This window comes from Ammospiza caudacuta, chromosome 14 (assembly GCF_027887145.1).
Source record: "Ammospiza caudacuta isolate bAmmCau1 chromosome 14, bAmmCau1.pri, whole genome shotgun sequence".
Classification (NCBI taxonomy): Eukaryota; Metazoa; Chordata; class Aves; order Passeriformes; family Passerellidae; genus Ammospiza; species Ammospiza caudacuta.
The window spans coordinates 10,040,696-10,057,916 of record NC_080606.1 but is presented as its reverse complement, the minus strand read 5'-3'; the positions used below and the strand labels follow the sequence as shown (position 1 = coordinate 10,057,916).

General features: G+C 40.4%; 1 protein-coding gene across 1 annotated transcript in view; it reads right to left on the bottom strand.

The window, feature by feature from the left end:
• TENM1 (teneurin transmembrane protein 1) overlaps positions 1-15,363 on the bottom strand; it is a 302,334-nt gene extending 286,971 nt beyond the window's left edge. Inside the window, exon 1 of the mRNA XM_058814332.1 lies at positions 15,258-15,363. The gene's annotated coding sequence lies outside the window, so the exon portion shown is untranslated. The remainder of the gene's footprint in view (positions 1-15,257) is intronic.
• Between the last annotated feature and the right edge of the window lie 1,858 nt (positions 15,364-17,221).

Below are 17,221 nucleotides of genomic sequence, written 5' to 3'. Positions count from 1 at the left end.
TTCTTCAAGGTTTGCAACTTCTGTAGTTCATTTTCCTTTCAACTCTCAAGACTTACTACTGGTCTGTGAATATGAAGCGGCATCACAAACTTAAATGAAAAGCCCTAATGGACAAAGCAGCTTCTCAGGCCCAATGGAAGACAGTATTTGGTATCCCTGTTTGGGAAGTTATCTACAAAATAAAGCAATTATCAGGCTTCACACCAATTATTGAGAGGTGATACAGGTTTCAAGAGTCTCTTTTCTACCTACTGCTTTTCAAGACTGAGTTAGAAACTAAAACAAAAGCTGAAACCTTATGCAGAAGCAGCAGACACAGAGGTTTGAAGCACACAGTCCTGAAATACTGAACATTTTATGGCAAGTAATACCATTTTTTTGTTGTTTCTATTAATGAGATACTCCCACCCTAAGAGAAAAAGAGGAATTCACAGGAGACAAATGCTCATCAATTACCCCTACACTGTCACTCTAAGGACAGCTGCAAATATTGACAAAGGACAAGGTATTTATATGGCACCTGTTTTGTCCAGAGGGATTTGGGGGATAAGGGGTGGAAAGTGACCTTTGAGTACAATTCATTGGATAGACAAACACTTGAAAGTACACAAGCATACAAGTCAGCCTGCACAAAGTCTGTCTACTCTTAGGAAAATCAAACTATTAAATTTAGAATTTGCAAATAATTACAGGAAACCTGAAAGTGTTTTGATCTATGGCAGGATTTGATTTCCATCTATACAGCTTCAAAGAGCTGTCTCAGCTTCCTCTGAACTAATGTCCAACTGCCTGTTTTGGGCATCTCTTGATTTTTTTCCCCCTTTAACTCTGCCTTAAGAATTTTTAAACACATAAAACATGTTTAAGCACAGCTGTCACAATATTTTCCTCTCAAAAACCAAACAGTTCTAAATCTCTCTTGAAAACCACCAGAGTATTAGGGTCTTAGGCAGCACCATATTTACAACTTCTCAGTCAGTTCTTTTTTAAAGATAAAGTTGATACAATATAACTCAGCTCCACCATTCAAGATTGAATTGCCATATTAGGATGTTTCACTTGACCAGTAGTCTTAGGAAATCAGTATCTTAGGAAAATGCATTTTGGAGAATTTGTTTCTCTTCAGACCAAAGAACCCAAATATTTTCCCTAACTCTAAGACTAAAATTGTCATTGTGCTCTACTACTGGTACATAGTATCAGACTAAGCAGCAAGTCAAAACCTTAACATCTAACATGTACACAAAGAAAACAGGAATTATTGTATGAATTTTAACACTTGTGTTCATGAAACACCACATAAAACTCCCCAATGTTTGCAGCATGGGTAAAAAAAAAAACCAACAAAACCAAATGTTGGGAGGAAAAGTGAGGCTTATTACTAAATTATGAGAATTGATGAAACAAAAATAGAAACAAACACCAAGTGTGAAAAAAAGTACAAGAAATGTTTTTGTAGAAAAAAGGGTGCAATTGCTCAGGCAAAATTGAAAAGAATATGAGCTGAGAGACGCTTACAAGCAAACAAGCAGAAGGCTAACGACAACGTGGGCCATTGTGACTTCCATAATGTAAAATTAAAAGCTGATAAAGACTGAGAATACCTTTTACAGTTCTGTAGGAGGGCTTTTACTAATTGGAAGGCAGCTACTGTCTGCCCCCAGTCTGCCAGAAAAGAGAACCAAATATTTACTACTTTACTGACATTTTAACAAATTTAAAAGATGACAAACGTGTTGTATTTGTGTTCATACATTTCAATTCTAACATGCAAATATAAACAAATGTTTAAGATGTACATAAATTTATTTTTTTTCAGCCTAAAAGGAGTCTGTTATGTTACATTTTTTTCCCACTGTAATCAGGAAATAGGAATGAAAGCTCATATGAAAACTGTTTTACAAAAACTTCAGCCTTTACAGTTGTAAAGAAAGACTCAAAATGGACTATGGACTAGATGATCTCCACTTAAAAAATTAAAATAGGAGATCTGGGAGAAGAAAAAGTAAAAACTCTTTACTTCCACATCATCCAAATATCCACTACTGAATCACTATAACTTAAACAACAAATACAGCTGGGGAAAAGAAAGTCACAGGAAACACAGACAACCTGGGGGAGAATGACAAGTCCTAAATTCTTGATTATTAGGTGTAGAGAAGAGTACGCACACTCTCTGAAAATGCACTGTCCATGGTGCTGCCTTCCATCCTGCCAGGCTACCCAGAACTGCAGTGCTTTTCTCTGCACCCTACACTTGAACTTGGCTTTTTCTCCTAATGTGAAGTTGCTCTCTGCTCAAATGCTCAAGTTGAAGGGCTGATTTCCAAAACAACAATTATATTGGTGTCTCTGGAGTGTGTAGGAAGATCCAAGAAAGGTGTAATTAAAAAAGAACATGTAGATTGAATGAAGAAATTGTTGATGTGTTGGTTTTAACCATCTTTTGCACTAGTTTGTCTACACCCCATTTTACAAGGATACCTTGGGCAACATTTCAGAGAAGGTTCAAAACGAAAGTCTCTAGATTTCATTGAATGTTTACTGATTTACAGCTAGTGGTTCTTAGTCATACTATAACTCAATTAAACCCAAAATATACTATTAGAAATTAGGCATCCAGTAAAAAGTGGCTTTAGCTACTCTTACACACTATTCCTAGTGACACCAAATTGTACTGCACAATGCAAAAGGACTGCCCAAGTTAAAAAGCCAAGCATAAAGCAAGTTAAACTTCAGTTTTGCAGCTTAGAGCACAAGTGATTCAAAAATATCAGCCTGATTCAAAAAGAGAGTACAAATTCATCATTGTTGGGTGGTACATTTATTTTAAAGTGGAATATTATGACAACTGAAAATAAAGTCCCTATCCATTTCCAAATGATGCTGAAAAATCACTTCAGCTGTTATGCTGTTATAAAAGCAACATATCAATCATTTCCCAGTAATACTGCACTTGATTCAGTACCAATGCCAGCTATACGACTCACGTTAAGTACATCCAAGTACAGAGTTTCACTTTATGATCACTAATTTTCACTATTTAATAGCAGCATATTCAGTGTCTCTGGACATGCTGTTTGAATACTGATATAGATATTCTTTACATATGAGAAAGAACAAGAAAGAAGTTCTGCAGACTTCATTGGTCTTCCACTGTGAAAACTTTCAATTAACAGGAATGTTAGCCCATGATGAAAAAGATAAAAGTTAAGCTTTATGAATATCCTAGATTTCTTTGAAATAAATAAGACACCCTTTGAAAGTGAAGTACATTAATGATTTCATGAACAATAAAAATATGTTGGAAAACAACAGGAAATTCCATTGAGGATGGCACACATATGCAACCAGCATTTTCTGCTGGATACCTCCCATGCTGAAGAAGTACAGTAACATAAGCTGAAGTTTGGGCTCAGAAATGATTTACTTCACAGCATGCAAAGTATTAGGTGCTGAAGAAAAATTAGGAGAGTTGTGTCAGTGACCCTCAAAACACAAACCAGTTATTCTCCTGAATATTTCTAAAGATTAATTAAATGCCTTTAAAAAATTAAACATGTGAGAAGTGTGAGCAGCAATATGATCCACAATGCACAATAAACAAATGAGAAACTAAGATCTGCTGTTTCTCAGTTCATCTCCCAGGAAAACTAGCACTCCATGGCTGAAGGCTACAAATATTTACTTTTCCCTCTTATCCAAACCTGAAAAGTTTATCAACATTTTTAAATGTAGGAATAATAGCCCAAAAGTCCATTGCCTCAAGAACTACACAGATAAGATTTACCTTTAAATTTCATTCAGAAAAAACCCTTTAAACTCCAGTCATTCACCTTACCATTGCAAATTACAGCTTCAATTCCATTAGGCAAGTTGAAGAAAAGGTGAAATTGTTGTGCAAAAACCAAACTCAAAGACTGGATTGTTTTAAAGACTCAGAACAACTTGTTGCTAAGTTCCTTACATCATTCTATAAACACCTTTTACTATGGAAAGAAGTTTTATCTGATATCCTTTGAAATTGTTTCATATATATGACTGCAAAGGAGGAATTAACTGATTTTAATTAATTTATTTTTTCAATAAAATAAAATTCCAGGAAGTCCATAGTATTGAGAATTCAAATGGACACTTGTCATCTTGAATGCCATTCATGACAAAGAACTAATTTCTCAAGAATTATATTCTGTAGCTAATGCTATCCATCCTTGGATTCACAATTTCAATGAATGCTCATTTATTTAGAGGCGTATTCTCCAAATACACATATTTTTACTCTACAACTATGCCTTTGTTCAGATCAGAGGTACACTAACAGGAGGACTTGAACACTAAACTGAACCTTTCTGTGTCTGGCCACCATCTCTACCATCAATGAAGAGTAGCCAGGTCAAAATAATATTCCTTGTTTATGGGTTTGTTAGAGAAATGCAGACAAGAAGCATGACACTGAATTAGAACATCCATTTTTTTAATCTCATACAGAAAACCCTATGTCTGACCCCCACATTATCCCTTTATTCATGTAAAATTCTTAAACTGCTTGTCCATAGCAAAGAACTTCATCTAAGCTGCTCAGGGAATGTCAAGAGAAACATTTAGAAGAGGTATCTTTAGTCTTTTAGTCATAACTAAGAAAATATAAAAGTGGATGCATACTTGGCCTTGCAGATCTCTGATTCTAAAAATAATTCCCCATCCACCCACAATCTTCTTGAAGAAGTTTACAAGTTGACCCAAGTGTTTAAAATTGCAACAGAGCATTTATGGATTTTTTAAAATTCTCTTTATAAAGAAAGCTTCCATGTAACAGAAAAACCGTGGAGAGAGTATAGTTAGATCAGCTTTGCTGCTTTGAAACCTAGAAGGGTAAGACCCCAAGCAGGACACAGCTGCCTATATATGAATGTGCAACAGGCACTTGGTACTTTACAGTCCTGCTTCAGAAACTGTTCTGCTAAAAAATCTGACACCTGATATTTAGAGCTATCTTACTCTGCCACTGCTGGCCACCCACCTTAGAGGTCCTCAGGGACCTTCCCAAACACCACTGATGGGTGTGTGGAAGGAGGGAAGAACTGGAGAGGATAAAAAGGCACCCAAGAGGGGAGAACATTGCTGCACTGGAGAGGGCAATCCACCTTCAGAGATGAGGGGAACTGCTCTCTCAGACTTCTAAGACCAAGCAGCAGAAGCAGATAAAACAGAGCTGCTTTAGTTCCCCATTAATTGGATACCAGAAGGGGAAAAGTGAATTTGGATATAATCTGGGAATCCTCAGAAACTGCACATAATAAATTACACTGCAGGGAGTGTCATCTACATATTCCCCAAAACAGATGAGTTATTTCAGCAAGCAGGAAACAACAAATCTTTATTTCTACTAATTCTGTTATCATTGGCCCTTAGGCCTATACAGCTCATCTACTGTCCAATTTCAGCTGTGTGCTTCCCCAGAAAGATAATCTTTCTGAAACAGTGTCCTTTCCTGCCCTTCTTTTTCTTTAAATATGCAAATCTCATTCTGTGTAAGAAAAAGCATTGAAACATTTAAAAGGGCTAAAATAGTAATTCCTGCAAATGATAGATTTTTTTAATGAGCACTACTTAGCAGAGAGCTCAATTTGAACTGCCATGGTAGACAAAGTTTGTTTTCCCATTAGTAATGAACTATGCCTTTGTACTCAAATGGAACAGGATGCTCAGCTCCCAGGATAACTATCAGGAGAAGAGCTCGTTTTATTCTGCAGACAAAGTAGAAACCATACTTAAGGTTTTGTCCCTAGGAGCTGAAACCATAACAGAAGACCAGTTTTGTTAACAGTTTAAGGAAATAACCTTTTTAAAGTTTCCATAATATAACATTATGACCTAAAGCAATTTTGATACAAGTTTCCTGTGGTCATAATCACCTTCATAGTACATATAGTTGTTTTCTCATCTATTAACAGCCTTGTAATTCCACAGCCCTTTTATGTTGGAACGCTAAATCAGCTTTGGAGGGAAATTTTTGCACCAATGCAAACAACTTCTGTTAATAGGCACAATGCTATTTAAGCCTTCTAGTGCCTACAGACAACAGGCGTCAAGAACACATTTCTGACCCCCAGGCAAAGCATCAGGGAAAAATCAAAACAACAGCTATGAGGTTTATTTCTTAATTACAATAAGCTGTCTGCAAATTCAGGGTATAACAGCCTTGAACTGATCTCACTCATCCTCATTGTAGGAAATTAATACTGAAGTTGTTTCTGCAGATCAGTTAATAGTAAATAAACATTTACTGGAGGGATTTTTGAAAAATGCCTCATTTCTACTTCTAATTTATTTCAAACTTTGCCATTTGTAAGGTTTCCATTAATACATTATCCAAACAACAATTCAGAAAGTTGGTTCCAGATTCATCATCCTCCTTCACGTCTCTCATGCTCTTCACAAGAAATTTGTGGAAGGGGTCACAGTTCATTGAAAATAAGCAAAACCTGTGCACACATCAAAACATTACATCTTCCCTCACAAATCACAGCAGTCTCAGTGGTCAGTGTGAAGATGGGTCAGAGAATCACAGAAAATCCCAGACTGGAAGAGACCTACAGGGATCACTGAAGTCCAACTCCTGGCCCTGCAGGGGACACCCCAGTGATCACAGCCTGGGTCTCAGAACACTCTCCCAACTACTCCTTCAATGCTGCTTCCAGAAAAGCTGTGAAGTTCAGCTTTTTACTGATCCTGTTGTCACAAATCTTCCTGTGAAATTTGACATAGACAGCAAATATACCAGAAGTTAATTATACAGGACCCCACTGTAGTCTAACACAAGCTCAGAGGTAGGGGAAGCACATGTACATGTCACTACAAATATTTATACAAGTGCAGTGCTTGATTACATCAGTCAAGGCAAATTTAGACTAGTTCAGATTTGCCAAAAGCATTTTGCTAACAGTTGGTATCAGTGGCATGAGCCTGCCTGTGGCAGCCTACCTGGAACGTGACAGCAAACAGGGAACACGCTTGGCCTTTTTCACTGCTCCAGTCACACAGCTTCATTCTCCTGCTCCACCTCACCTCATCTCCTCACTCTGCACCATTTTCAAATCACCTTCAGCATATTCAGCTTTGGCCTAGAAGAGCAGCTGGTTTCTTTCCCTTTCCAATTATTTCTCACCTATCCTTTCTGTCCAAATCTTTCCTAAATGATTCCCAACTTAAACTCTTGAACACCCAACGTTTCTCTGACACTGAGCAGCAGCACTCTACTGAGAGCCTTTTCCCTTTGATTTCATTCTATGGTCTTTACTCCCACCTCTTACTTCCCTTGATATTTTAAAATTAGCTTATAAATTCTGAGGAGAAAGGGTGACAGTAGATACAGCAGATTTTTCATACTGTATTGTAACATGCATTATAAGAGCGATTCTTGATTCAGGTTTTTCCTTTTTAGGATGCAGGTAGTTTGGGCTACTTTTTCGATAGAGGCAGATGTCCTCCAGAAAAGTATAACTACTTCTATAAATAGAAAAGTGCTGACATAGAATACAATTAAAACAAACAAACAAACAAACCAACCAAAATCTATAAAACACTCAGTTTTGTTTGGAAACAAAGCCAACTACTTAAGGGTACCCTGGTACTATAGCTGTGCCCTTTTCATACAAAATATTGGGCTCTCATTAGTTTTATTTTATTTAGGAGTACATTTTAATATTCCTCCAATGAAATATTTTTAATGGATATTGTACTTATGTTCGCAAAATATTTTGATGCATTTATGACTTAAGCTGCAGCCCTACACTTATCCCTTAGGTGTGGCAATCCCCACCATTAAAAAGGCAGAGCAAAACAAAAAAGCTGAACACACTATTCATGCAGTCTATTTCAAACAGATGTCAGAGACATTCTATTATTTTTAGATCAGACCATTGATCTGCAAGATGATGAGCAAAGAAAAAGATCTGCTAACCTAAAATGCGTGACTCTTATTTACTCTCCATGTTCAATCAATAAGGTAAAACATTACTAAAATATGAAGAGCCATGATTTGATTTACTCCTGCTTCTCATGTTCTGGTGTGAAATCCACCATCCACCACAGAACTGTTTGTATTTCACTCACTACCACTTTGTTATTATATAAATATAAATTACTTAGGCAGAAATGGTTCCAGATTTTCCAGCTCTAATGAAGGTGCTGGACTTCTCTGGCTGACATAGCTGAGCTCTTGGTGCTTATCCCCAGACATTGACTCACCCTGTAACCACCCCGCACACTGACCACAGCTGTTAGGATGGAATAAGAGCCTGCAAACCCTTGCTCACAGCTTCTGCTTGTTAAGAACTGGTACATATTAGAAAGATTTCATGCCCTTTAGTCAACGACAAACAAAAGCACATATGGAGAAGGAGCAGAAACACACATTTCTCTTGTGTCATTCCTGCAAATGACTTAGAGTAATTTCTTTTAAAAATGAGAACTTGTCTCCACCTGATAACAAGGTAGATGGTACACTTAGCACCCAGCATGCTGATGGTTACTGAAATGTCAAAGGTTACTCATTAAGCATGGGGCAGGAATGACTAACACTTCAAGGGCCCCATTTGTGTTGGCTTGATGATTTATGGCACAGCAGTAGTAAGCAATGATAAAACACAATATAATTGCATGTCTGTAAAAAGTTCTGAACATAGAAAACCTAAGAGAGGTTTTTAAATCACAAGTAACACAGACACCTACGATGCAGCAGTCATATTCTGAGACTTATGAAATAAAAATAACTTTTAATTTAATTTTTGATTATTTTTATTAATTTGAGCATACGGTCTACATTCAGTGTAAAAGCGTAAATATATATATACACACACATATACATACAAGATGACTTCCAGCATCTCTCAATTTCCATACATCTGCCATTTCTAGAAACAGTTACAAGTATGAAAGCACAAAAGGTTATATGGCAAATACCTAGGAGAACTCCAAAGCTGCTCCATTCAATACCCAATCACACAAACTCAAGAAATCCAACATGCTGGTTCCATATTCAGCAGAGGAGAACACACAAGTCTTCACCATCTCAGTTCTCCAAAATAAATCCATCCTCACTCCCAGCTGATGAATTTGTTATATTAAATTTTGACTCTTCATCAGTTCAAGAGAAAAGGGAAACATGCTGAGTTCAATACAGAAGCTTCAACATCAAGCCACAGAAGAGACAAAGCTTTAGTGCTGGCAGGAAGTGAACTGCTTCTGAAAGCTTGAAAAGAAAAGAGCTTCCTTTTCTTTCAGACTAACTGGAAGTTTAACAGAGAAGCTTTGAAAATACCAGTTACTTACTGACAGATAATCAGAATCCAGCTAGACTGGCAACAAGAGCACTCAACTCACATGCCCAATCTGTGGAAAGGGCAGGCAGAGTCAAACATCCTTGGCTCAAGAAAATAAGAGAAAAAAGTACCGAAACTTACTCCATGTAAGTAAATAAAGATTACTCAGCAACATGAATATGAGAAATGCCTCATCTCCTTGCACACCAGAATGCTCTTCACAAAGTCATCTGTCTTTTTTTCCCCTTAGGGACTTTCTATGGAGATTAATTTTTATGCCTCGTTTCATTATTATTCAGGAAACTGCTTTAGATTTTGTGTTCAAATATAACAGCAACAGTTAAGTTAGAAACTGCAGTTTTAGGATGCATTTTCCCCACCATTTTAGGACTCATTTCAACTTTTAAAACACCTTGAAATTACTCTCAACGTAGACGTTACAAGTAAAGGAGTTTTCATCCTCTGGAAGGTATTTTTTTCCTGACATTCAATTAACCCTGTATCACTGATATTAATATTTCAATTTCCACTAAAGTTGTATTTCTGGTGCTTTTTCATTGCTCAAACAGGTTTTTAAATTTATTAAAGACACATTAAGGTAAAACCAATGGCATTTAATATAGTGAATTAAATGAACAGGTAACACCTACAAGCTATTTTAAAAAAGTAAAGAACCATCTAAATTACTTCTCCTGTCAAGTATAAATACTAGTGGCATTACTGTGTTGCATAATGCAAACGATAGCTATAATTTATACACAAAGATTGCCATGTTATAGTGTTGTCACCTCATTGCAGGTGTTCCATACTGCTGTCTCCTATCACAAAAGTTCCATACCTTCTGGGTGTTTCTCATGGGCAGTTCCTGAGAGCACTGACTCTTTCCCCTTCACAAAGCAGGCAATGACTGCAGCTCCCTTCTCACCCAGCCACCCCACTCTTTTATACCATCTTCTTCTCATTGGTTACACCTGTGGCCTGGTAAAGTCAGGCCTGTTCCTGATCTTTGATAATTGGCCCAGATGCAACTCCTTAGGGGTGAGATTACTTTCTACGCTATCTTTATTTTCTCATATTCTATCCCCCCACATTATAGTGCATCAAATTTCAAGATGTATGAAGGCTTTCAAGCAAATAAACAGAAAACACTTAAGCATCAACAAATAAAAAAGGAGTTTTTCTGAAGTTAGATGGTAATGGCAGACTTCAGCTTCATCCATGTGAACTGATTTTTAAGCCTACCAGTAAAGACTTTTTTTAAGGAATTAATATTTATGTGGTTTCAGCCATAGGCAAAGATGGATGAGGACTGCAATCTGCTCATTTAAGCAATCTCATTATGAAATGCAACAGAAGAGTCTCAAGAACAGGCTTATCAAAGTGCCAAGATAAGAATATAACTAATATCTCCTTTTTACTTAAGCAGCATCAAAATCTTACTTTCCATCCAACAGAAGTACCATTTAACATAATTTCCCTCTCATTTCATTCATAGAGATCAACTGACACATAGCATATTTCTGTCTCTTTCTTAAGTTAATTGTTTGATTCACAGAAAGCAGAACAATAGCAAGATACATATTGGATAGTCACTTTGGGGGAGCCATCTACCACTGGCACTTCTATCATAGTGTAAAACCTACAGCTACAGCTGTACTACAGAATAATTCTGTGCATCTGTGATAGCTCAGCCAAATATTACTGTGCTGTGTCCTTGGTGAAGAAACCACAAAAAGTAAGTTAGTAAAATGGCAAGCTGAGGGAGGGACAAGTCTACCTCTAACTGATTTCAATAAACTTTGAATATGCCACTTATCAGTACTTCAGCAAAATGCTCAATCTTTTAAAAGAACTATCTGCCTGGTAAAATAATGATGATGATGCTCTTGGTGAGCATCAATGAGAAACTGGGAAGATACAAAAGCCCTCAGTGATGCAGTGCTGGTCTGGCAGAACAATGGAAAGGTTGAAATGCTGGTAGCTGGTTCATCTGTCTGTCACCACAGACGACAGGTTTGCATGCTACCTAGACTAACCTTAGATACAGAGCTTTTTGTTCTCTAATGGAATTTCAACTTTGTCATCCCAGTTACAAACCAGCATCATACAGAAATGCAGCACTGCTGATGAACAGAAGCTTGGATAAGCACCTGTAACTTTTCTGTATCAGCAGAGTGTAAGACTCAATCAACCTCTACAGGAGAGCAACAGCATCGCTTTAACATGTGTCCACCTAAGATTCCACACAACCTTACATTATAAAAATCAGCAAATTTTTCTAAACATGGTATTTTTTTCTGAACCAAAACCTTCACAAGTCTCAGCTTCAATGTAGTTTCCCCAAACACAGCAAGCATTTTCATTTGTGAGACAAGAATGATTTTTATTTATTCACTGGAAAGGACTGTAGTTAAATACCGATATCAGCAACAATGACTTAAACAGAATAAGGGATAATGGCTTCCAGCTGAAGGTGAGCCAATTTAGATTAAGGAAGAAGTTTTTATAGTATTGGTGATGAGACAGTGGCACAAGTTGCCCAGAGAGGTGGTACAGGCCCCATCCTTGGAAGCATTCAAGGTCAGGTTAGAAAGGGCTCTGAGCAACCTGATCTACTTGAAGATATTCCTGCTGATTGCAGAGGAGTTGGAATGGATGACCTTTAAACGTCCATTCCAACCCAAACTATTCTGAGTCTGTGAAATTCTCATTACTGTTTTAATACTGTGATATTTAACTTCTGCATAGGTTTTAGAAACTTAAGTTGTCATCAACTTGTGTATGTAAAGCACAAAAATCTTGGGAAATCTAAAGTTTGTACTCTGGGATCATAACCAAACTTTAAAGGTGAGCAAAAAAACCCCATCACTGTATTTCCTTTTCTTAATTTATATAAAGGCTGCATAAGTATTACAGCACTTCATGCACCCACCACTCTAAAACACTAAAGAAGCCAAACAGATTAGTGACTGCAATACTTGAAACTGCTTCCACCAACAATTACCAAACTACAGTTTGACTTGATCCTATTTTCACAACTTTGAAGGCAGAAAATTTTGGACCTCAAATCAGTAGACTCGGGACTGGGCCTTTAGAGAAAGAGCAAAACTGTATTAATGTTTGGTCTCACAAAAGTTATCATGAACTCAGTTGTGCTGAACTGTCAAATATAATCAATGGACACATCAAAATGAACAAGAAACAGACAAGAAAACAGAAACTCGTGAATTTCAGACATAGTTCCATCACCATAGTTTATATCTGGAGTCTAAAACATTTCAAAATCTAGTCCCACACAGTCATTGTGAGACACTGGCAGTCATTGTGACAGAAGCAAAGACAGGACACAGCATTCTCTCAGTCTGTAAAATGGGAACAAAAAACATTCCTGACCAAATGGAGAGGACTCTTCTCCCATATTCAAAGCCCTAAGATTGTGATAAATTAAGCAGCATTATTCTTCTTACATTTTTCAGATTAGGATCATTTAAAAATTAAATGCATACCGTTTAGACCTCATGAATCACATTGGAATAATGTCCTGTCTGCTCCAATTAACATCAACACCAATTCTCTAAATTTCTTATCTCATTGGAAAGAAGGAAGTATACATCTACCTGTTCCAAAGCCATTACTGCAGAGCAGAACATTGCACAGCTCCGTATGTGACTACAGGCACACGTGTGAGCAACCAGGTAATTTCTTCAGTTTTCAAAACTACCATTTTAACTATGATGCCACATCAAATGAGTAATAGACTTCCTTTGCCACAGTTTTCCTCAGATGACACTGCTTTTATAGAACTCTGAATACACTTCAATGGCTTTTTTACACATAAGCCATCAATACAATATGTTCATTTACTTCCACATCTGACTACTTGAAGTGTTGAGAGTAGTAATTTGCATTCCCACATTCTTAAAAGCTGCTTTTAATAAGAATTTTCTCGTTTGCTATTTATACACATCATTTAAATACTTAAAATTTGGCAACTGAAAGGAACTGTTCTCTTTAAAATAAAGGATTTTTATTTCAGTATTTGAAATATAATTGTCTTGGGATTTTATTTAGTTTTGATTGAGGTTTTTTTAAAAATCAGATATTCAGAGAAAAATTCTACTGGATATGTGTTATTCAGAAAACTTGGAACCATTCTTTGAAACAAAACTGTGATTAAAAAAGGAACAAAAAAAGGCATACCAAAAACAACAATAAAAAACACACAAGACTGAGAGAGGTTCCTAAAATCCCCAGCAGTTTAGAGATTTGAGTTCTTAAAACAAAGAAGCAAGCCAAAATCCCCAAGACACACAGTTACACTAAAACTACAGTATCAACTTCTGATGAATTTATGTTATCAATATGATATCTATGGGGATAGCAGGCTCTTAAGAAGATTGCATTTTGCTGTGAAAAAGTGTTTTGAGATTAATCCACAGCATTAAGGGTCATGCATAAAATAAGCTTTGAAAAGAAACTATGGACAAGGAAGAAGGAAAGCTGTTGGGGCTGTATCTCACCTTCTGGTGTATAGCTCTTCCCCTACTACAGTTTATCTTGCTCTCTGTGATTCACAAAGTGCTCACTACAACACCAGCAACTCCATACTTCAAATATCAAACTGCTTTACATTAAGCTTCACAATTAACAGGTAAAATCCAGGCACTAGGAGGGGTGGGGGTTTGTTACTGCAAAACCATTTGGAGACACAGAAGATGTCTGAGATGCTTGCCCCACCACACGGACAGTTGGTATTTATTTCCATAGTCAGTGTATCTGACTCGTTAATTACCAGGGAAGCATCAGCACAATCAAGATGGGTATCTACAATCTTTGAATATTGGGAAAACAATCAATAAAAGACTATCACTAAGATAGTTAGTTACTACACAGCCTAAAGAGGTAGCATATATTTAATCCAAATAAAGGGGAAGGTGGGCAGCTCTTGGCATTGATTTCAGTATAAGAACACGTAAAGCCCAGATCTGCTAAGGTAAACGTGTTTCCACTCAGCACGGTAAGAGCATACAGTTCATGCTACAGAGGCAGGTTCCTCACTATGTACCACAATCATATCCACAGCCGCTCTGAGCACACACCGAGCTTAAACCGTCAGTCACGAGCTGCAGCCGTGAGGTGTTTTAGAGAAAAAACAGCTGGACGCAGCAGAGCAGCGTAACGCCTGCATGTACACACGCCTTGACTAAAGGAGATTACCAGATCCCACAACCGGTGGCAGAAGAATACACCAAGCACACGTTTAGCAGATTAAGCCTGCGGAGCGGTCAGACATCAGGCTGCTCCATCCTCCAGCTGGGAGCAGCGCGGTCCCGCTGCCCCGGCGGAGCCACCTCACCTTACGCGCACCGAGATGCGGCTTTTCATGCGAGCGGCCCCGCAACGCCAGCGCGGAGCCGGAGCCCGGCCCCCGGCAGCGCCCCGCCTTTCGCCGCACCCCGCGGAGAGCCGCGCACCGCGCCGCGCCCCGCTCCGCCTCGGGCACGGGGAGCCGCTGCCGCCCGGGGCGATGGCACCGCGCTCAGAGCGCCGCTCCGCGCCCACACACCGCGCCCGGCAACCGCGGGAGAAGGAGCCCTGCTGTAGGCGTGCGGGGCGCCGGGCTCAGCCCCGAGCGCGGCATCGCTGCCGGGAGCCCGCTCCCGCAGCCGCGCGGTGCCCGCACGAACCGCCCCGGAGCCCGGCAGCCGCCCGCCGGCACCGCGTCCGCACAGCGCACACGGAGCCGCACGTACACACCCAGTGCCATCCAAAAACCCCTCCGGGAGCGCCCGGCGGCTCCCGCTCCGGCGGGGCAAGGCATCCCCGGCGGCGCCCGGCGCTACCCTCGCCGCCCCGGCTCGGACATCGCTGCCCCCCGCGAAACGCGAAGTTCGGGCGCCCGCGGCGCCGCTCCCGCCTCCCCGGCAAACTTACCGAGCGCGGCCACCGGCTGAACTTTCAGCAGCGCCCCGGCTCAGCCCCGCCGACGGCTTCGCCCATCGCCTCTAGGTGCGGTGCCCGCGCCCCGCTCCCCGGCGGCTGCGGCGCGGGCCAATATAAATCCACATCGCCGCTGCCGGCGGCTCCCCCGCAGCCCGCCCTGGCCCCTCCGCCCCGCCGGGGGGACGCGCCGGCTGCCGCTGCTCGCCCCGCAGCTGCCCGCACCAGGCGCTGGGAGCCGAGGCGTGAAGGGACGCGGGGCCGGCGCGGCGCAGCCCCGCCGCTGCTGCCGCCGCCGCTGCTCTCCGGCGGGTGTAGTGTCAGCGGCGCCGCTCGCTCTCAGGGTGGGATTTTTCTTTTTTTTCTCTCTTTTTTTTTTCCCCTTTTCGGCTCCTCCGCTGTTAATGAGCATGCCCGGGAGAGCTGCGCAGGCGCCTTGCCCGCCGCCGCGCCTCGAGCCGCCTCGCGCCGACCTCGGCGGGCGAGGGCTGAGGGGGCGCGAGCGGCGCCGGGGCTGCCCCGCGGCGGGCGGGGGGAGGGAATGAGGGGGGCGCGGGCCGAGGGAGGGACCGGGCGGCGGCGGCGGCTGAGGCGGCCCCGCCCGCGGCCGTGCAGGATTCGGGCAGAGTTCGGCAAGTCTGCGGGCAGGTGAGGCGGCTGCGCTCGCCTCGGCGAGGGATGCTGCCCCGGCTCCCCGCTCGTCCCGGGCCTCTGCCTTGGGATGTAGCGCAGAACACCTAAATAACTTACCTTGCTCGGGAAATCAGACCGATAGTGGAATCAAGGCGTGGGAGAGGGACGCTGATTTAAACAAGGTGCTTCAGCAGCCTTCCTTTCGCTATGTGAGTTTATTAAAGTGGTGATCTCCGGTGGCCACCTCAATTAACAGTCCCCGGTCTTAGCAGAGGGGAACTTCAGCTGGTGACGATCTCTATAATTTCATCATTTCTACACGGTTTATACCCAAGAAGGCATACAAGGTGTAAAGGTTATTACCACCTGCTCTTTTCATAACAGCTAATTCTGCAGCAGCACTTATTCGTAGAAATTTTATTGTGCTGAAGAAATGCAAGGAACTGGAAAAGGTGTGCCTGTAAGGCTGGACCTGGCTCATCAGTCTGCCTCCATCCTGGTCTATGTTCATATGGATACTGCATACACATATCTGTCAATTCCTAAAAATCACTGAGGTTATTTACATCATTTAGCTTGTGCATTCAGTCCCAGGAAAACATTGTGAAAAAAGCGTGCAATTCACTATGGCGTTTACTTCTTTGTAAGTTCTGTAAGTCTTTCGTAAGTTTCTGCATGGACCACCCAAAGTGGAGTCCTTTTGTTTACTCTGTGCTGTGCCCCTGAACGTACTTCATTCAGACAGTTAATTTATGGTGCTTATATAAGTATTTGGATAAATTAACATCTTCAAGGTACCTATGTAATATCTTGGAATGCATAAATAAAAAATAATAAATTAGGTAAAATCATCTGTTATTCAATACATTACTTTCATAGGAAGCCCAGAAAAGCCAGAAGTAACCAAATCTATTTCTCATTAATCTTGAAGCTATTCAACAATATTCATCGTTAACTATTTCTAGAAGTTAATTATTTTAAGCCAAAACAGTCCTCTCAAATTTCTGTGATTTAGTCCTGATAGGTGTAGTAAAGATCAGCAGTATAGATCAGTCTGAGTTCTTCTGAGCCTAAAGTAAAATGTAAATTTCCTTCCCAGTGGACATGTTTATTTTGGTTTCTTCTCTCTCTGGACAGACTTTAACATTTGTCATTCATTAACACAAAAATTAGATAACATGGATATAACTCAAAACCAAAGAAAGAAAAAGGTCTTGAATGAAGTCACCATGTTAGTCACAGAAACATAAACCAAGACAGCTGACTCATCTGGATTCCAGGTTTTAAGATAGTACCAAAGTCAAGTAAATATTGTCTGTGGGCAG